A 23,164-nucleotide genomic window follows, 5' to 3' on the forward strand; every position below is an offset into this window, starting at 1 on the left:
TGAAGGTTTATCAATCTTGTTTATCTTCTCAAAGAACCAACTTTTAGTTTCGTTGTTCTTTGTTATTGTCTTCTTTGTTTCTATTTCATTTATTTCTACTCTGATCTTTATGATTTCTTTCCTTCTACTAACTTTGGGTTTTGTTTATTCTTCTTTCTCTAGTTCCTTTAGGTGTAAGGGTAGATTGTTTATTTTAGATTTTTCTTGTTTGTTGAGGTAGGGTTGTACTGCTATAAACTTCCCTCTTAGAACTGCTTTTGCTGCATCCCATAGGTTTTGGATCATCGTGTTTTCAGTGTCATTTGTCTCTAGGTATTTTTTGTTTTCCTCTTTGATTTTGTCAGTGATTTCTTGGTTACTTAGTAGCATATCATTTAGTCTCCATGTGTTTGTGTGTTTTATGTTTTTTTTCCCTGTAATTTATTTCTAATTGCATAGTGTTGTGGTCGGAAAATATGCATGATATGATTTCAATTTTCTTAAGTTTACCAAAGTTTGACTTGTGACCCAAAGTGTGATCTATCCTGGAGAACGTTCTGTGTGCACTTGAGAAGAAAGTGTAAGCTGCTGTTTTTGGATGGAATGTCCTTTTGTTTCCTTATTAATTTTCTGTCTGGATGATCAGTCCATTGGTGTAAGTGAGGTGTTAAAGTCCCCCACTATTACTCTGTTACTGTTGATTTCCCTTTTATAGCTGTTAACATTTGCCTTATGTATTGAGGTGCTCCTATGTTGTGCAAATATATATTTATAATTGTTATATCTTCTTCTTGGATTGATCCCTTGATCATTATGTAATGTCCTTCCTTGCCTCTTGTAACATTCTTTATGTTAAAGTCTATTTTATCTGATATGAGTATTGCTACTCCAGGTTTCTTTTGATTTCCATTTGCATGGAATATATTTTTCCATCCTCTCACTTTCAGTCTGTATGTGTCTCTAGGTCTGAGGTGGGTCTCTTGTAGACAGCATATACACAGGTCTTGTTTTTGTATTCATTCAGCCAGCCTGTGTCTTTTGGTTGGAGCATTTAATCCATTCACATTTATGACAATTATCAGTATGTATGTTCCTATTACCATTTTCTTAATTGTTTTGGGTTTGTTTTTGTAAGTCCTTTTCTTCTCTCGTGTTTCTCACTTACAGAAGTTCCTTTAGCATTTGTTGTAGAGCTGGTTTGCTGGTGCTGAATTCTCTTAGCTTTGGCTTGTTTGTAAAGCTTTTGATTTCTCCATCAAATCTGAACCAGATCCTTGCTGGGTAGAGTAATCTTGGTTGTAAGTTCTTCCCTTTCATCACTTTAAATATATCCTGCCACTCCCTTCTGGCTTGTAGATTTTCTGCTGAGAAATCAGCTGTTATCCTTATGGGAGTTCCCTTGTATGTTATTTGTCATTTTCCCCTTCTTGCTTTTGATAATTTTTCTTTGTCTTTAATTTTTGTCAATTTGATTACTATGTGTCTTGGCGTGTTTCTCCTTGGGTTTAGTCTGCCTGGACTCTCTGTGTTTCCTGGACTTGGGTGGCTATTTCCTTTCCCATGTTAGGAAAGTTTTCAACTATAATCTCTTTAAATATTTTCTCGGGACCTTTTTCTCTCTCTTCCCCTTCTGGGACCCCTAAAATGCGAATGTTCTTGTGTTTAATATTGTCCCAGAGGTCTCTTAGGCTGCCTTCATTTCTTTTTTTTCTTTATTCTGTCCTGTGGCAGTTATTTCCACCATTCTGTCTTCCAGGTCAGTTATCCGTTCTTCTGCTTCAGCTATTCTGCTATTGCTTCCTTCTAGTGTAGTTTTCATTTCAGTTATTTTATTTTTCATCTCTGTTTGTTTGTTCTTTAATTCTTCTAGGTCTTTTTAAAACTTTTCTTGCATCTTCTTGATCTTTGCTTCCATTATTCTTCTGAGGTCCTGGATCATCTTCACTATCATTAGTCTGAATTCTTTTTCTGGAAGGTTGCCAATCTCCACTTCATTTAGTTGTTTTTCTGGGGGTTTGTTCCTTCATCTTGTACATAGTCCTCTGCATTTTCATTTTTTCTATCTTTCTATGAATGTGGTTTTTGTTCCACAGGCTGCAGGATTGTTGTTCTTCCTGCTTCTGCTGTCTGCCCTCTCCATAGATAGTGTCTTGACAGTTTACTTCACTGCTGAGGAAAGGAGGGGTCAAAGGAGGAAGGGAATAGAAGGCTATTGGAGAAGGTAGACACAATGTTTTAAATGAAAGGATGCTTGGAGATAAGGTTTCTTATGTTGCTTGAATGATGATACATTTTTCCTTTAAAGGCATGGCGATCATTTTAAATAAATCAATGTAGAGACAATAATACAACACAGATGCCAGACTCACAAATAAGCATCTATAGCAGCAGAATTCCAGGGATCTCTTAAATTTTCTTTAAGAAGCTTAGATGCTTTAGTTCCATTGGGCCCTAGTAGCAATAAGGAATCTGTTCTTGGATTTATAGTTATGTTTCATCTACTTAAAAAGCCTGAAGAGAAATGTTAAAAGAAAAAAAGAAAGAAAACACATTTGACTCTATCACAGTCACTCTGCTTTTAAGCAGATGCACATTTAATTGCAGACTTTGTTTTCTCCAATTAGTTTCCAAATGAGTAATTCACAATTTTCATTTGCATAGTTCACTTTGTTTCCCATTGAAATAAATGATTATTTCTTGGTTCAGAGAAAGTCTTTTCAAGGACACCAGTGTCCAATAGCATTCTCATCCATTAAAAATGAAAAACTTTTCTTATAGTAGTAAAACTAACATTTTGCTGAGATTCCAAGGTATTTGCCTTTTTCCCCCTACCAGCCCTAGTGTATAGAGAGATCAGTCATATTTCTCTCAAGAAAACAGTTCAGCCAAGGGATACTTCCCTCTGATCACATATGACCCAAGGGCTGTCAACCCACAGGCCTGTGAGGTGGTCTGATGTGATGAGCTGTTCTCAAAGAGGAAGGAGCTGGGCTGGTTGGATTCTCACTCTCTGTAATTCGAATGGGAACATATGGGGATAATCAGGCAAATAATAGTGGAATCTGAAGCTGATGAGAAACATGATAGAGGCTGATCTGAGACTCATGATGGCCCATGAGTAAGTAAGCCAAAGTTGCAAATAAGTAAAATTATATAGAAAAAAAAATCTATACAGGATTGAGAACAAGAAAGCCAGTTGGAAGTGAGAAAAGCAATTTTTGAAGAAGAGTTGAATTATGTTAGGGTTGGAACATTAGCATGAAGATTCATGAGGATCTGAAGTTAATGATATGAGCTTTGATTCCAGATTATCTTCCATTTTTAGGCTTCAAGAGGCCCCGTGGCTCCACTATGGATTATGCCTGAGGTTTAATCACTTTTCTTGGTCACCTGGCTAGATGTCTATTTTCCTAGTTCTGTGTTAAACAGCTCTGCATTTAAGGTCATCATTTTGGCCCTGAAGTTCTTTTTATTTGTTTATTTTAAATCATGAATTGAATTTATTGGCTCGGGTACCCAGTGAGTCCATAAGCAGTGTAGGCTTCAGTGGGAGCGGGACTACCGCTCCATCTCTCTGCCAATCCTTCACCTTGAACCTCCTGCGTAGGCTGCTTTCATCCTCACACAGGCTTCCCTTTTGATGGCAAAATGTCTGCCAGCAATCCCTGGGGCTACATGCTTCTTCGGGCAAGAGAGGGAATTTCTCTTTCCTGTAATTGCTAAAACAAATTCCTAGAATTCACTCTGATTTGCCAACTTGGGTCATGAACAAATACGTGTGACTGGGTATGAGCCAGTCTCACCTTTACTTTTAGGGAAATGGAATAACTGCTAAGGAGGAAACTGCAGTGTTCTCTCCACTCATTCACTGCAGATTTTAACATGCCTAAAACCTTGAATGGCTTCCCATGGCAATGAAAATCAAATAGTAAGTTCTTAATCTTGGCCTGGGAGATCCTGCATGATCTGACCCATGCCTTTTTTCCTGACCATGTCTTGAATCTCTCTCCCTTCTCCTCCTGTGTGCTGTATCCACACTGAGTTTTTAATTCCTCAAAAGGTCTAAACTCTTTCCTACCTGAAGGGCATCACACATGCTGCTGGAACATGCTCTGCTTGAGACTTTCTTCACCCACTTTTCATCTAGCTATAAGTGAAATAAACTTACAATTTAAAATGAGGACAAGTATGCTGAAGGAAAAGTATATGCAGCTATGAGAGAAAATAAGTGGGGAGGAGATCTAATTTAGATTGGGGAGAAAGGCCTTCTAAGCTGATAAATGAAGAATGAATAACTCTCATTTGTTTAATATCTGGTTCTCCTACTAGACAGAACTCTATCAAGGCAAGGACCACTCTAATTGGTTCACTGCATTATCTGTAGTACACAGACCAGTGCTGGCCCAGTAAACACAATATATATTTGTGGATTAACTAAGTGAATATTCAAAATACCCCACAAGGTTAGTGTTATTGTACCTGTATACCAACGAGTAAACCAAGACTGAAAATGGGGAAGCTACTGGCCCAATGTCATCAGAGCATGCCTCTAGAAAGTGATCTGGTCAGTATTAGAACCCAACTGCAACTCCAAGGTTCTTATCTACAACCTGGGGGACCTCTTAAAGAGAATTTATGCTTTGGGTCTAAGGTGTTTAGAAGAGTACACTGACCTCCAATCAAACTGGATATTCTCCCAAACATGTCCTGAACTTTTCTACTCCTGCCTCTTGGCTCCTTCTTTTTGTTCCACCTGGAAAGACTTTCCCCTCTTTCTCTGTCTGTCCAAATCTTACTTTTCAGAGGTCACTTCAAATATATCTTTTTTTTTAATTTTAAAAAAAATTTTGGCTGCCTTAGGTCTTCATTGTTGCACACGGGCTTTCTCTAGTTGTGGCGAGTGGGGGCTACTCTTCGTTGTGGCGCATGGGTTTCTCATTGTGGTGGCTTCTATTGTTGCAGAGCATGGGCTCTAAGCACACGGGCTTCAGTAGTTGTGGCATGTGGGCTCAGTAGTTGTGGCGCACGGGTTTAGTTGCTCCGTGGCATGTGGGATCTTCCTGGACCAGGGCTTGAACCCATGTCCCCAGCATTGGCAGGCGGATTCTTGATCACTGTGCCCAGGGAAGCCCTCAAATATATCTTTTAAACCTGTACTTTTGTTGTGATGCTACCATCTACCTTTTATTAGAATTATTTATGTATATATCTCTCCTGTCAGGTAATTCTCTCCTTGAGAGATGGGATCACATCCTACTTATATTTGTAAACCTTAAAGCACTTAATACAACACCTTGCATATAGTTGGTGCTCATTAAAAATTATAAACCATGAGTCTGAAGACTTAATATTTTGTTATTTTCCATAGATGTGTTTCTCAAAAGACAGTACACTTAATGGTATCTCCCTTAATCACTGATGAATGTAGACTAGAAAAAAACCCTGCTTAACTTCCCGGCTTGCCTCTGCTGCTGACCAGACAAGTCATTTAATTTCTCAGGGTTTTTTTCTTCTTTTAAAACTTGGAAAATATAAGGTAATATAGATAAATATAAATTTAGATATGTATGTATATAAATATATAAAGGTAAGCTATTATGAAGTTTGACAATTGCTTTTGAGGATCTTGGGGATGTTGGTTGGTCATACATGTTGATGAACAAACTTCATGCTCTGATTGGCTTCCTCACATTGCTTTCCTTATTCTAGCTCTTCAGCATTTAAGTGAATGCATGGCTAATGGTTTGTCAAATAAATAAGTACAAGAGAAAGAAAGAGAAAAAAAAGGTATTACTTTCCAACACTACATTTAATAGTCTTATACCAATCTCTTTCATTTTTCAGTGATTTCATTCTTGGTCACTTGACTATAAACCAAGGAGCTAGACTAGATAGGGCCAGACTACCCACTTCTTGAGCTTGTCTGTTGGCAGAAAGCCCAATATACACAAACACCATATCATCAGCATCATCAGGAATAGTCTGACCACTGTGTGAATTCCTGGTGACCTAATGTTCAGGAAGTAGGCTTAGGGCTCTGCCATGGTGTCCTGTATTCTCTGTAGCTTGCTTTCCTCCATGGAACCCTGTGCCTCTGGAATGACAAGGGACTTCTCTTTGCCTCTCCAGAAAGCAGTCTCCCTTAACTGGCCCTATGTGATGCCTTGCTGAAAAATGTCTTGACTAGTCACATCATAATTCTAAAGGAAAATATAAGGCATCATTAACACTTGAAAGGCAGAGTGCATGACATATATGCCTGAAGCCACATGGGGGATAACCTGACCAATCTATTCGTCAAAGAGGAATACAGCTTTGCAGATTACTGTCATTTATTTTATAGGCTTTGTCATTCAGAGAAGAAAGAAATCTGTAGTAAAACTTCTATAATATTGAGTTTGAATGATTTATATTCCTGCCTATTATAAAGCCTTTTGGTAGAATTATGTTTAGTCCTAATTGAAGTTTACAGAACCTTTGCCTTCAAATGGAATAAACCTGTCATCACCAGGGACACAGTTTGCACCAAAAGATACAGTATGATGTTCTAATATAGGGTTAATGTTCTGATAAAGAGGCTGTGAGTGGGAGTCATGTTGATGTTAGCTCCACAAGCATAGAGGTCACAGTCCAACCAAGGTGAGGCCTGGCCTGTGGTGCAGTGAGAATGGGGTGTTAGGGCAGGGAAGTGAAGGAAGTCAACGCCTACCTCTCAGGACTTCACAACTCCATAACCAGACTCACCAATGAGCTGTTATGAGTTCACCTATCTAATCTGAAGTTTTCCCTGTTCCTCCCTCAAACTTTATCACAAGTGGGGTTGAATACCCTAATGAATATTTAATTAAGGGAAATTTGGAAAATTGTACCTTTAAAAGCAAATAAATGGTAACTGTAAATCTTATTTCAAAGTAATGCATGCTCATTATAGGACATTTATTCGATATAGATAAACAGAAAGCAAAAAATTTAAGTCATCAAATTAATCCACCTCCCACTGAAAACATTGTTAACATGACCTTTAGGCCTTTTCTCTGTGCACAAACACATGATTCTTTTTAAACATAGGGTGATACTATCAATATGTTTTTGAAAACTCTTCTTTCACATGATACAACATGAACACATTCCCTATTATTTTGAATCATAAAAAATTTTTATGAATGAAAGAGTATTACATTTTTAGGAATGTACAACTCTATCTTGGAAACATTCTATTATTAAGCATTTAGGTTGTTTTAAATTTCCATGTAAGGAATGGAAATAATTACTTTAAAACATTTTTCCAATTTTATAAGTAAATAGTAACATTTTTAATTTGAATTTATTTAAAACCATGAGGTTTTATAGATTGTCATTTTTTTTTGGCCACTGAATGTTTTCTTTTTGTGATTTCCCCACTTACCATATTTATACTGATGTATTTTTTTCTAATTGATTTCTAAAGATATTTATGCTCTGTTAAGGATTTATGTATTACACAAACACACACAAATGTACACACACATTCACACACACATATTATACTTGCATGTCATATCTGTTACAAATTGCCCTTTGGTTTTTAACTTTATATATGGGAGATTTTTTTAAAGTAACTATTGAAAAATTTTAAAATTAGTTAAAACTCTCAATCTTTTCTTCAGCTTTAGTGAGATATAATTGACCAATAAAATTTTAAGATATTTCTTATGTTGTTTTTTCCTTTTATGAAATACTTAGGAGGCCTTCTTTATTGAAAAAAATAAAAATTACTCATAATCCCTCTGTGACCAAGCAGCCACCACAGTGATTGGCCTTCTGGTTTAAACAGTGTCCACAAAGTAGAAAACGGAGTTGTTTGGGTTATTTTTACGACCTCTGCCAAGTCACTCCATGTTTCTGGGAAATGCTGACTTCCACAGGAGAAAAGAGGAAGCTTCCTCCCTAATAATCGAGGGCAGACCTCTAGCAATCTCACATCTGTAGAGGCCTAGAGAGAGTTTTTCTGGAGTGTTTTATGTATATCAGTCCAGGGAGAACAGAATCTCTTTCCTACAATTAGAACCCATTCATAGGTGTCAGGGGAAATATTATAGTCAGGGGCTTATTGCATTAGTTTTCAGGCTGTAGGATGCAGAATCTCTCTTTTTTTTTTTTTTTTTTTTTTGGTTTATTGGAATGCCTGCAAAATGTGAGTAATGTCTTCTATTTAATTCTGCTGGAACAATCTGATCCAGAACAGACATCCTAACCCTGCATTGTCTACCTCTGAATGGAATTCTTTAGTGGTTTCAAAAGGCAACTCGTTTTGAGGTTGTTCCAGATTTTTAAAGTATAGAAGCGAACAAGTACAGATACATACAGAAGAGGCATTCTGGAGATGAATTACTACTTACATGAAAGAGGTGGAGAAGAGATCTGTTATCTGCCAAGGGGATTATTGTTCCAATGAATGAATGGGGACGTTTTCCAGAGCAAAGATACATATAATCTCCCAAACATATTGAATTGAGTACAGAACCAGCCTGAATAGCCTGAGCAGTTGTACACCAGAACATTCTGCAAATCAATTATTTCTTTACCTACATATATGGCCTTCTCTTGCACCAAATTTCCTTTCTCTTAACAATCTTACTGTACAGAATTTTAACAACTCACACACTCTCTCTGTTAACTTTTTTTCTTCCTACATGCTATTATTATTCCTTTGCCCTGGAATGTTTTTCTTTCCCATCTTTGCCTTTTCAAATCCTACCTAATCTTCAGGCTTCACCTTCACTGTGACAATCACAAGGAGGCTGTCTCAAGCCCTTCAGACAAGGTTGGATCCTCTGTTTTTTACTCCCAGAGCATTCTGAAATTCCTGTTTGGTTGTATAGTCACACTCAGCAGCCTCAGCAGGAAACTCTTTTTAAAAATGTATGTACTCTAGGGAAGAGCTAATTTGCAATTACACTTTATTGTGAATAAAGATTATAAGGTAAGTTCATTCACGTTAACCAGATATACCCAGTAGCATGGCAGCCCAGGGTGCCTTGATGAAAAGGGTCACTGAAAAAAAACAGAAAAGAAAGTGTTCAGAGAGGATTCCTGTGTCCCATAGAAAACAAAAGCTAATTCACACTGCTGTCTGGGAATGGCCCTCCTTTGTTTTTACCTGTGTGTTTATCTTTTAACCTCTTTTGTTAATAACTGGGACACAAAACTCACCATGGCAGACATCTTGAGGGTTTTCCCAATTTTGAATGGGATTTGGCACTCAAGTTACCTCTACTCGCTTTCATACGCAAAGGGAAGTAGTGAGCTTGGCCTGGGCTAAGGAGACAGGAGTGCTGGTTGGGGCCAGAAAAACTATTTCCTTGTGCTCCATCTTGCTAAGACCTTTGGACCATCATTTAATCCCATGTTTCCCAAGATGGAATATATGTACCTAAAGGGGACTAGATCGTATGCTTGGGTTATGGAAAGCATTTTCCTCATATCTCTGGATGTCCCAGAGTAACAAACTCATTTTATTGCTGTTTACTTATGAGGGACATTTTTTTTTTAATTTTTATTTATTTATTTATGGCTTTGTTGGGTCTTCATTTCTGTGTGAGGACTTTCTCTAGTTGTGGCAAGTGGGGCCACTCTTCATCGCGGTGTGCGGGCCTCTCACTATCGCAGTCTCTCTTGTTGCGGAGCACAGGCTCCAGACGCGCAGGCTCAGTAGTTGTGGCTCACGGGTGCAGCTGCTCCGCGGCATGTGGGATCTTCCCAGACCAGGGCTCGAACCCGTGTCCCCTGCATTGGCAGGCAGATTCTCAACCACTGTGCCACCAGGGAAGCCCATGAGGGACAATTTGAAGGAAAAGTTGAACAGCATTAATTTAAAAATTTTCACCCATTTCTAGTTACTTATTTTGGAATCTTTGTTCACTTTATAGGAATTTCTTTTCCTATGGAAGTCTCCTGTCCACTCGTAGTCATTCACTGTATGTGGCTATTTAAATTAAAATTAATTAAAATCAAATAAAATTGAAAATTCAATTCTTCAGTACCACTAAGCACATTACACATGTACAGTTACCCCATGTGGCTAGTGGTTACCATATTGGACAGTGAAGATGTTAAGCATTTCCAAAATCACGGAAAGTTATTTTGAACAGAACTGATAAAGAAGAGTTATGTATAGTGTATTTGAGCACTTTGGACTTGACCACCTTGGTAGAAAGCCTGATGAGTTTAGGTGCTTTACTCTAAACCCTACTCTATTTTGTAGGGTTTTCAGAGGATCTAATTATGTCCACTGCAGGGGGCAGACATACCTAGTTATGACAGGCTCAAAAAAGCCGAGTCTGACACACAGCAACAGAGTTTCCTTTTTTTGATGGTGGGTGATCTTAGGTTCATTCTGGTGCTTATGACCTGGTCCAGCCTCACTTATGTATATTTATGCTGAGACCCAGGAAAACTGAGGTTAAGAGGAAAAAGTGAAAGTTATTTTCACTAAGAATTGTGTAAAAAAAGAAGCATTATCTTTCACTTTACCACAGAATACCATGCAATGTTTGCATATCCACTAAAGGAGCCAAGATGATAATAGTCAGTTTTCCTAAATAGTACAATTCAGAAAATTTGAACTTTCACTTTATTTCCACCCCACTTTTGGAGAAACAAATGAAAGAAAGCAAACAAATGGAGGCAATTTGTGTTAATTCACTTTTTGCATCACTGCTTAGTAAGGAATAAGCACCTCACTCGACTAAAGCATCTTTCACAGTTCTAATTGGGCATAAACAAGTATCATTTGGCTATGGCCCAGAAGAGCTGGACTCTAGCTATGAAGCAAGAATAAGGCTGGGCACTTCTCAGCCCAAGAGGTTTGTGCTCATGGTCAACTAATTCCAATTCCTCAGGGAGAATTGATAGAGTCATACTTCTAAGCTGGGGCACCCATTCTTTTACATGCCACTTGGAAGGGCCATTAGGAACAGTGAATTCTCTGTTTGGTGACTAAGCCATAGGGTGACCCATGAGGGAGGGGAAAAAGTGAGAGAGGCCATTTGCTGTCTGACTAGACTTTTAATTAAACACTGAAGAACACCTGCTGGGACTCCCAGAAATAATTGGAAAGAGGATACTAGGGTCTGGTGGTAGTGGTTTATCAGAGACCCCTGCTGACTGTTAAACAGGGAGATATCACAAAGCTGCAGGGCCTGAGCAGTTCTCATAAGTACTAGCAAGAAAACAGTAATGAGAAAGAAGAGGAAAACGAGATAGGTGCTGCTTTTCTGAAGAAAGATTTGTCTTCAACTATACTTAATTCTAATCAGAAAGTATATGTAACACTCCTACCATTTACAAGGCACATTAAACATTTCTACAACAGCAAATTCCAATGGGAGTCCTCTTCTTGCCACCTGCTCATATTAGCTAAGAATCTGGTCTGGCTGTGGTCAAGTGCCCATCCCTGTGCCCAGGAGAATAAAGTACAGTGTCTGGCAACTCCAACCAAAATAACATGGTTGGAGAGGAGATGGGACAGTTCCTCAAAGGAGGGTGCTGTTATGAGTAGACAAAACAATAAATGTCCACTGAACTGCCTTATAAATTTTTTAAAAATTTTACCAGAGTATAGCTGATTTACAATGTTGTATTAGTTTCTGGTATACAGCAAAGTGATTTAGTTATGCATATACATATATTCATTCTTTTTCAGATTCTTTACCCATATAGGTTATTACAGAATATTGAGTAGAGTTCCCTGGACTATACAGTAGGTCCTTGTTGGTTATATATTTTATATAGAGTAGTGTATGTATGTTAATCCCAAGCTTGTAATTTATCCCTCCCCCAATGTTTCCCCTTTGGTAACCATATATTTGTTTTCAGAATCTGTGAGTCTGTTTCTGTTTTGTAAATAAGTTCATTTGTATCATTTTTTGAAATGAGATTCCACATATGAGTGATATTATATGATATTTGTCTTTCTTTGTCTGACTTACTTCACTCAGTGTGATAACCTCTAGGTCCACCCATGTTGCTGCAAATGACATTATTTCATTCTTTATTATGGCTGAGTAATATTCCATTGTATATATGTACCACATCTTCTTTATCCATTCCTCTGTCGAAGGGTATTTAGGTTGCTTCCTTGTCTTGGCTACTGTAAATAGTGCTGCAGTAAACCCAGATTTAAGATGGCAGAGGAGAAAGACGTGTGCTCACCTCTTCTTACAGAAACACTGAAATCACAACTAACTGCTGAACAACCATTGATTTAAAAAAAAAACAAAAACTGGAATGTATCAAAAGAGATACCCTACATCCAAAGACAAAGAAGGTAGGAAGGGTGCAAACATGATAAAATCAAATCCCATACCTGCTGGGTGGTCGACCCACAAACTGGAAAATAATTATACCACAGAAGTTCTCCCACAGGAGTGAAAGTTCTGAGCCCCATGTCAGGTTCCTCAGACTGGGGATATGGCAACAAGAGGAGACCCCAGAGAATCTGGCTTTGAAGACCAGTGGGGTTTGATCACAGGAATTCCACAGGACTGGAGGAAACAAAAATTCCACTCTTGGAGGATGCACACAGAGTCTCCTATGCACTAGGACACAGGGGAAAAAGCAGTGACCTCATAAGACACTGGGCCAGACCTGCCTGCTAGTATTGGAGGGTCTCCTGCAGAGGCAGGGGGTGGCTGTGGCTCACTGCACAGACCAGGACACTGGTGGCGGTAGTTCTGGGTAGTACTCATTGGTGTGAGCCTTCCTGTAGGCCGCCATTTTGTCACCAAGACCTGTCTCTACCCCACAGGCTCTAGGCTCCAGTGCTGGGAAGCCTCAGGCCAAACAACCAATGGGGCAGAAACATAACCCCACCCATCAGCAGACAGGATGCCTAAAGCAGTACTGAGCACACAGCTATATGATAAACACATGCCTTGACACGGCCCTGCCCAACAGAGGGACAAGACCCAGCTCCACCCACCAATGGGCAGGAACAAGTCCCTCCTACCAGGAAACCTGCACTAGCCTCTTAGACAGCTTATCCACTGGGGGAAGACAACAGAAGCAAGAAGAACTACAACCCTGCCACCTGCAGAACAGAAACCACAATTGCAGAAAGTTCAAAATAAGACAGCAGAGGAATATGACCCAGATGAAGGAACAAGATAAAACTCCAGAAAAACAAATAAGTGAAGTGGAGACAGGTAATCTACCTGAAAAAGAATTCTGAGTAATGATAGTAAAGATGATTCAAGATCCCAGAAAAAGAATGGAGGCACAGATCAAAAAGATATAAGAAATGTTTAAGAAAGACCTAGAAGAACTAAAGAACAAACAGAGATGAACAATACAATAACTGAAATGAAAAATACACTAGCAGGAATCAATAGCAGAATAACAGAGGCAGAAGATCACATAAGTGAGCTGGAAGAAGGAATGGTGGAAATCACTGCCACAGAACAGAATGAAAAGAAATGAGGACAATCTACGAGACTTCTGGGACAATATTAAACACACCAACATTCACATTATAGGGTCCCAGAAGGAGAAGAGAGGGAGAAAGGCTTGAGAAAATATTTAAAGAAATTATAGCTAAAAACTTCCCTAACATGGGAAAGGAAACAGTCACCCAAGTCCAGGAAGTGCAGAGAGGTCCAGGCAGGATAAACCCAAAGGGGAACATGTTGAGACAAATTGATAAATAATAAAGACAAAGAAAAAATATTAAAAGCAACAAGGGAAAGGCAACAAACAAAATAAAAGGAAATTCCCATAAGGTTATCAGTGGATTCTTCTGCAGAAACTCTGTAAGCAAAAAGGGAGTGGCATAATATATTTAAACTGAGGAAAGGGGAAAATCTACAACCAAGAATGCTCTATACAGCAAGGCTGTTGGTCAGATTCAGTCAGTGGAGAAATCAAAAGCTTCACAAACAAGCAAACACTAAGAGAATTCAGCACCACCACACCAGCTTTGCAACAAATGCTAAAGGAAGTTCTCTAGGAGGAAAAGAAAAGGACACAACTAGAAAGAAGAAAATTATGAATGGAAAAGCTCACCGGTAAAGGCAAACATAGAGTAAAGTTAGGAAATCATTTGCACACAAATGTGATATCAAAACCAACAATTGTGAGAAGAGGAGAGTACAAATGCAGGATATTGGAAATGCATTGGAAACTAAGAGACCAGCAACTATAAACAATATTGTTTATATACACACTGCTATATCAAAACCTATGGTAACTGTAAAAGGAAAATCTACAATAGATACACACACACACAAAAGAAAAAGATATCCAAACACAACACTAAAATAGTCATCAAATCACAAGAGAAGAGAACAAAAGAGAAAGGGAAGAAAAAAGACTTACAAAAACAAATCCAAAACAATTAACAAAATGGCAATAAGAACATACATATCGATAGTTATGTTAAATGTAAATGGATAACATGCTCCAACCAAAAGCTGAATGGATACAAAAACAAGACCTGTATATATGCTCTCTACAAAGCTCCAATTCAGATCTAGGGACACACACAGACTGAAAGTGAAGGGATGGAAAAAGATATTCCATGAAAGTGGAAATCAAAAGAAACCTGGAGTTGCAGTACTCATATCAGACAAAATAGACTTTATTTTTTATTTTTTAATTTTTTTTAATTAATTTATTTATTTATTTATGGCTGTGTTGTGTCTTCGTTTCTGTGTGATGGCTTTCTCTAGTTGTGGCAAGTGGGGACCACTCTTCATTGCGGTGCGCAGGCCTCTCACTATCGTGGCCTCTCTTGTTGCGGAGCACAGGCTCCAGACGCGCAGGCTCAGTAATTGTGGCTCACGGGCCCAGTTGCTCCGCGGCATGTGGGATCTTCCCAGACCAGGGCTCGAACCCGTGTCCTCTGCATTGGCAGGCAGATTCTCAACCACTGCGCCACAAGGAAAGCCCACAAAATAGACTTTAAAATAAAGACAGTTATGAGAAACAAGAAAGGACACTACATAGTGATCAAGGGATCAATGCAAGAAGAAGATATAATAATTGAAAATACATATGCATCCAACATAGGAACACTCCAATATATAAGGCAAATACTAACAACCATAAAAGGAAAAATGGACAGCAACACAGTAATAGTGGGGGACTTTAATACACCTCTTCCATCAATGAACAGATCATGCAGACAGAAAATCAGAAACGAAACATAGGTCTTAAATGAAACCTTAGATCAGATGGACTCAATTGATATTTATAGAGCATTCCATCCAAAAGCGGCAGAACACACATTCTTCTCAAGTTCACATGGAACATTCTCCAGGATTGATCACATGCTGAACCACAAAACGAGCCTCAGTAAATTAAGAAAATTGAAATCATATCAATCATCTTTTCCGATCACAGTGCTATAAGATTTTAAATCAACGACAAGAAAAAATCTAAAGAAACACAAAGACGTGGAGGCTAAAAATATGTTACTAAACAACCAATGGATGACTGAAGATATCAAAGAGGAAATCAAAAAATACCTAGAGACAAATGAAACTGAAAGCACAATGATCCAAGACCTATGGGATGCAGCAAAAGCATTTCTAAGAGGGAATTTTATAGCAATAAAATCTCACCTCAGGAAACAAGAAAAACCTCAAATAAACAACCTAACGTTACATCTACTGCAACTAGAGACAGAAGAACAAACAAAACCAAAAGTGAGTAGAAGGAAAGAAATCGTAAAGATCAGAGCAGAAATAAATGAAGTAGAGATGAAGAAAACAATAGCAAAAATAAACGAAACTAAAAGCTGGTTCTTTGAGAAGATAAACAAAATTGACAAACCTTTAGCCAGACTCATTAAGAAAAAAATGGAGAGGACTCTAATCAAAAAAATGAAAAATGGAAAAGGAGAAGTTACAACTGACACCACAGAAATACGAAGGATCATAACAGACTACTACTACTACTATGCCAATAAAGCGGACAACCTAGAAGACATGGACAAATTCGTAGAAAGGTACAATCTCCCAAATCTGAACCAGGATGAAATAGAAAATATGAACAGATGAATTACAAGTAATGAAATTGAAACACTGATTTAAAAACTCCCAACAAACAAAACTCCAGGACCAGATGGCTTCACAGGCGAATTCTATCAAACATTTAGAGAAGAGCTAACACCTATCCTTCTGAAACTCTTCCAAACAATTGCAGAGGAAGAGACACTCCCAAACTCATTTCATGAGGCCACCAGCACCATGATACCAAAACCAGACAAAGATACTACAAAAAAGAAAATTACAGGCCAATATCTCTGATGAGCACTGATGTAGAAATACTCAACAAAATATTAGCAAACCGAATCCAACAATACATTAAAAGGATCATACACCATGATCAAGTGGGATTTATCCTAGGGATTCAAGGATTTTTCAATATCCACAAATCAATCAATGTGATACACCACAACTGCAAACTGAAGAATAAAAACCATATGATTATCTCAATAGATAAACTTTTAACAAAAAAGCTTTTAACAAAATTCAACACCCATTTATGCTAAAAAAAAAAAATTCCCAGAAACTGAACATAGAGGGAATTCCCTAGTGGTCCAGTGGCTAAGACTCTGCACTCCCAATGCAGGGGGCCTGGGTTTGATCCCTGGTCAGGGAACTAGATCCCATTGCATGCCGAAACTAAGAGTTCACATGCCACAGCCAAATGTCCTGCATGCCACAACTAAAGATCCCACATGCTGCAGCGAAGATTCCTAAGGTGGCAATGAAGATCTTGCATGCCCCAACTAAGACTCAGCACAGCCAAAAAAAACAAATATTTTTTAAAAAGAAAATGGACACAGTGGGAAGATGCCTCAACATAATAAAGGCTATAAATGACAAACCCCACAGTTGACATCATTCTCAACAGTGAAAAGCTGAAAGAATTTCCTCTAAGATCATTAACAAGACAAGGATGTCCACTCTTGCCCCTTTTATTCAACATACTTTTGGAAGTCCTAGCCATGGCCATCAGACAAGAAAAAGAAATAGAAGACATCCAAATTGGAAAAGAAGAAGGAAAACTCACTGTAGATGACGTGATACTATACATAGTAGAAAATCCTAAAGAGGCTGCCAGAAACCTACTAGAGCTCATCAATTAATTTGGTAACTTTACAAGATACAAAATAAATACACAGAAATTTCTTGCATTCCCATATACTAACAATGAAAGACCAAAAATCTAAATTCAGGAAACAATCTCACTTACCATCTCATCAAAAAGAATAAAATACCTAGAAGTAAACCTATATAAGGAGGCAAACTGTCTGTACTCTGAAAAACTATAAGACACTGATGAAAGAAATGGAAGATGACACAAACAGATGGAAAGATATACCATTTTCTTGGATTGGAAGAATTAATATTGTCAAAATGTTATACTACCCAAGGCAATACACAGATTCAATGAAACTCCTATCAAACTACCAATGGCCTTTTTCACAGAACTAGAACAAAAAATCTTAAAATTTGTATGTAGACACGAAAGACCCCAGAAAGCCAAAGCAATCCTGAGAAAGTAAAACAGGGTTGAAGGAATCAGGTTCCATGACTTCAGACTATACTACAAGGTAACATACATCAAAACAGATGGTTCTGGGGCAAAGACAGAAAAATAGGTCAGTGGAACAGGATAGGAAATCCAGAAGTAAACCCACACACCTATGGTCAATTAACCTACAATAAAGGAGGCATGAGTATACATTAGAGAAAAGACAGTCTCTTCAATAAATGGTCCTGGGAAAACTGGACAGCTACATGTAAAAAAAATGAAATTAGAACATTTTTTACCACCAGAAACAAAAATAAACTCACAATGGGTCAATGACCTAGATGTAAGGCTGGACACTATAAAACTCACAGAGGAAAACAAAGGAAGAATTCTCTTTGAAATAAATCTCAGCAGTATCTTCTTTATCCACCTTCTAGAGTAATAGAAATTAAAAAAAAAAAAACTGGGACCTAATTAAATTCAAAAGCTTTCACACAGCAAAGGAAACCATAAACAAAGCAAAAAGACAAACCATAGAATGGGAGAAAATATTTGCAAACAAAGTGACTGACAAGGGCTTAATCTCCAAAATATTCAAACAGCCAGTGCAGCTCTATGTCAAAAAACAAACAACTGAATAAAAATATGGTAGAAAATCTAAACAGACATTTCTCCAAAGAAGACATACAGATGGTCAAAAGCACATAAATTTTCAGAGAAATACAAATCAGAACTACAGTGAGGTGTCACCTTACACGGGTGAAAATGGCCATCATCAAAAAGTCTACAAACAATAAAAGCTGGAGAGGGTGTGGAGAAAAGGGAAACCTTTTACACTGTTGGTGGAAATGTAAATTGGTACAGCCACTGTGGAGAACAGTATGGAAGTTCCTTAAAAAACTAAAAATAGAACTACCATATTATCCAGCAATCCCACTCCTGAGCATATATCCAGTGAAAACCATAATTCAAAAAATACATGCACCCCATTATTCACTGCAGTGCTATTTTTTTGGAGTTGATAATATGTTTAATACCTTGATTATGGAGATGGTTTCACAGGTGTATGTATTATGTCCAAGCTCTCAAATTGTATATGGTAAGTAAGTACGTGTTTTATATATCAATTATAAATGAATAAAGCTGGATTTTTAAAATTTTTATTTTATGTTGGAGTATAGTTGATTAACAATGTTGTGTTAGTTTCAGGTGTACAGGAAATTGATTCACTGATACATATACATATATCTATTCTTTTTCAAATTCTTTCCCATTTAGGTTATTACAGAATATAGAGCAGAGTCCCTGTGCTACACAGTAGGTCCATGTTGGTCACCTATTTTAAATATAGCAATGTGTACATGTCAATTTTAATTCCCAATCTATGCCTTCTTCAGCCCTCCCCCACACCTGGTAATCAGAAGTTCGTTCTCTAAGTCTTTGAGTCTGTTGTTTTTGTAAATAAGTTCATTTGTATAATTTTTTTTAGATTCCACATATAAGTGATATCCTAAGATATTTGTCATTCTCTGTCTGACTTACTTCACTTAGTATGATATCTCCAGGTCCATCTACATTGTTACAAAGCCTTATTTCATTCCTTTTAATGGCTGAGTAATATTCCATTGTATATATGTACCACATCTTCTTTATCCATTCCTTTGTCGATGAACATTTAGGTTGCTTCCATGTCTTGGCTATTGTGAACAGCACTGCAATGAACATTGGGGTGCATGTATCCTTTCAAATTATGGTTTTCCCTGGATATATTTACAGGAGTGGGATTGCTGGATCATATGGTAGCTCTATTTTTAGTTTTTTAAGGAACCTCCATACTGTTATCCATAGTGGTTGTACCAATTTACATTCCCACCAACAGTGTAGGAGGGTTCCCTTTTCTCCACACCTTCTCCAGCATTTATTGTTTGTAGATTTTTTTGATGATGGGCATTCTGACTGGTGTGAGGTGATATCTCCTTGTAGTTTTGATTTGCATTTCTCTAATAATTAGAGATGCTGAGCAGCTTTTCATGTGCTTTTTGGCCATCTGTATGTCTTCTTTGGAGAAATGTCTATTTAGGTCTTCTGCTCATTTTTTGATTGGGTTATTTGTTTTTTTGATATTGAGCTGCATGAGCTGTTTGTAAATTTTGGAGATTAATCCCTTCTTGGTCTCTTTGTTTGGAAATATTTTCTCCCATTCTGTGGACTGTCTTTCGTTTTGTTTATGGTTTCTTTTGCTGTGCAAAAGCTTTGAAATTAATTAGGTCCCATTAGTTTATTTTTGTTTTTATTTCCATTACACTAGGAGGTAGAGCAAAAAAGATCTGTGATTTATGTCAAAGTGTATTCTGCCTATGTTTTCTTCTATGAGTTGTATAGTGTCCAGTCTTACATTAGGTCTTTGATCCATTTTGTGTTTAGTTTTGTGTATGGTGTTAAAAATGTTCAAATTTCATTTTTTAAATGTAGCTGTCCAGTTTCCCCACCACCATTTATTGAAGAGACTGTCTTTTCTCCATTGTATAGTCTTGCCTCTGTTGTCATAGATTAATTGACCGTAGGTGTGTGGCTTTACTTCTGGCTTTTCTATCCTGTTCCATTGATCTGTATTTCCCTTTTTGGCCCAGAACCATACTGTTTTGATGGCTGTAACTTTGTAGTATAGTCTGAAGTCATGGATCCCGTTTCCTCTAGCTTTGTTTTACTTTCTCAGGATTGCATTGGCTATCTGGGGTCTTTCGTGTCTACATACAAATTTTAAGATTTTTTGTTCTAGTTCTGTGAAAAAGGCCATTGGTAGTTTGTTAGGGGTTGCATTGAATCTGTGTTTTGCCTTGGGTAGTATAACATTTTGACAATATTAATTCTTCCAATCCAAGAAAATGGTATAACTTTCCATATGTGTCATCTTCCATTTCTTTCATCAGTGTCTTATAGTTTTCAGAGTACAGACAGTTTGCCTCCTTATATAGGTTTACTTCTAGGTATTTTATTCTTTTTGATGAGATGGTAAGTGAGATTGTTTCCTGAATTTAGATTTTTGGTCTTTCATTGTTAGTATATGGGAATGCAAGAAATTTCTGTGTACTTATTTTGTATTTTGTAAACTTACCAAATTAACTGATGAACTCTAGTAGGTTTCTGGCAACCTCTTTAGGATTTTCTACTATGTATAGTATCATGTCATCTACAAACAGTGAGTTTTCCTTCTTCTTTTCCAATTTGGATGTTTTCTATTTCTTTTTCTTGTCTGATGGCCATGGCTTGGACTTCCAAAAGTATGTTGAATAAAAGGGGGGAAAGTGGACATCCTTGTCTTGTTAATGGTCTTAGAGGAAATCCTTTCAGCTTTTCACTGTTGAGAATGATGTCAACTGTGGGGTTTGTCATTTATAGCCTTTATTATGTTGAGGCATGTTCCTGCTCTGCCCGTTTTCTTTTTTAAAAATATTATTTATTTATTTTTGACTGTGCTGTGTCTTAGTTGGGGCATGCCACAATCTTTGTTGCCATGTTTGAGATCTTCGCTGCAGCATGTGGGATCTTTAGTTGCAGCATGCGGGATCTTCACTGAAGCATGTGGGATCTTTAGTTGTGGCATGCAGGACATTTGGCTGTGGCATGTGAACTCTAAGTTTTGGCATGCAATGGGATCTAGTTCCCTGACCAGGGATCAAACCCAGGCCCCCTGCATTGGGAGTGCAGAGTCTTAGCCACTGGACCATCAGGGAATTCCCTCTATGTCCAGTTTCTGGGGATGGTTTTTATTGTTTTTATCATAAACAAGTGTTGAATTTTGTTAAAAGCTTTTTTGTTAAAAGTTTATCTATTGAGACAATCCTATGGTTTTTATTTTTCAGTTTGTAGATGTGGTGTATCACATTGATTGATTTGTGGATATTGAAAAATGCTTGAATCCTTAGGATAAATCCCACTTGATCATGGTGTATGTTCCTTTTAATGTATTGTTGGATTCGGTTTGCTAATGTTTCATTGAGTATTTCTACATAAGTGCTCATCAGTGATATTGGCCTGTAATTTTCTTTTTTGTGGTATCTTTGTCTGGTTTTGGTATCATGGTGCTGGTGGCCTCATGAAATGAGTTTGGGAGTGTCTCTTCCTCTGCAATTGTTTGGAAGAGTTTCAGAAGGATAGGTGTTAGCTCTTCTCTAAATGTTTGATAGAATTCGCCTGTGAAGTCATCTGGTCCTGGAGTTTTGTTTGCTGGGAGTTTTTAAATCAGTGTTTCAATTTCATTACTTGTGATTTGTCTGTTCATATTTTCTATTTCATCCTGGTTCAGATTTGGGGGATTGTACCTTTCTAAGAATTCGTCCATGTCTTCTAGGCTGTCCGTTTTATTGGCATAGTATTAGTAGTAGTCTGTTATGATCCTTCATATTTCTGTGGTGTCAGTTGTAACTTCTCCTTTTTCATTTTTTTGATTTGAGTCCTCTCCGTTTTTTTTCTTAATGAGTCTGGCTAAAGGGTTATCAATTTTGACAAACCCACAGCCAACATTGTCCTCAATGGTGAAAAACTGAAACCATTTCCACTAAGATCAGGAACAAGACAAGGTTGCCCACTCTCACCACTATTATTCAACATAGTTTTGGAAGTATTAGCCACAGCAATCAGAGAAGAAAAAGAAATAAAAGGAATCCAAATCGGAAAAGAAGAAGTAAAGCTTTCACTGTTTGCAGATGACATGATACTATACATAGAGAATCCTAAAGATGGTACAAGAAAACTACTAGAGCTAATCAATGAATTTGGTAAAGTAGCAGGATACAAAATTAATACACAAAAATCTCTTGCATTCCTATACACTAATGATGAAAAATCTGAAAGTGAAATTAAGAAAACACTCCCGTTTACCATTGCAACAAAAAGAATAAAATATCTAGGAATAAACCTACCTAAGGAGACAAAAGACCTGTGTGCAGAAAATTATAAGGCACTGATGAAGGAAATTAAAGATGACACAAATAGATGGAGAGATATACCATGTTCTTGGATTGGAAGAATCAACATTGTGAAAATGACTCTACTACCCAAAGCAATCTACAGATTCAATGCAATCCCTATCAAACTACCACTGGCATATTTCACAGAACTACAACAAAAATTTTCACAATTTGTATGGCAACACAAAAGACCCCGAATAGCCAAAGCAATCTTGAGAACGAAAAATGGAGCTGGAGGAATCAGGCTCCCTGACTTCAGACTATATTACAAAGCTACAGTAATCAAGACAGTATGGTACTGGCACAAAAACAGAAATATAGATCAAAGGAACAGGATAGAAAGCCCAGAGATAAACCCACACACATATGGTCACCTTATCTTTGATAAAGGAGGCAAGCATATACAGTGGAGAAAAGACAGTCTCTTCAATAAGTGGTGCTGGGAAAATTGGACAGGTACATGTAAAAGTATGAAATTAGAACACACCCTAACACCATACACAAAAATAAACTCAAAATGGATTAAAGACCTAAATGTAAGGCCAGACACTATCAAACTCTTAGATGAAAACATAGGCAGAACACTCTATGACATAAATCACAGCAAGATTCTTTTTGACCCAACTCCTAGAGAAATGGAAATAAAAACACAAATAAACAAATGGGACCTAATGAAACTTGAAAGCTTTTGCACA

General features: G+C 37.5%; 1 pseudogene across 1 annotated transcript in view; it reads right to left on the bottom strand.

Moving 5' to 3' along the window:
- Nucleotides 1-23,164, bottom strand: part of LOC309604934 (large ribosomal subunit protein uL30 pseudogene) — a 527,607-nt pseudogene that overhangs the window by 273,525 nt on the left and 230,918 nt on the right. The window lies entirely within an intron of this gene.

Source organism: Balaenoptera borealis, assembly GCF_965194805.1.
Source record: "Balaenoptera borealis genome assembly, chromosome: 11".
Taxonomy (NCBI): Eukaryota; Metazoa; Chordata; class Mammalia; order Artiodactyla; family Balaenopteridae; genus Balaenoptera; species Balaenoptera borealis.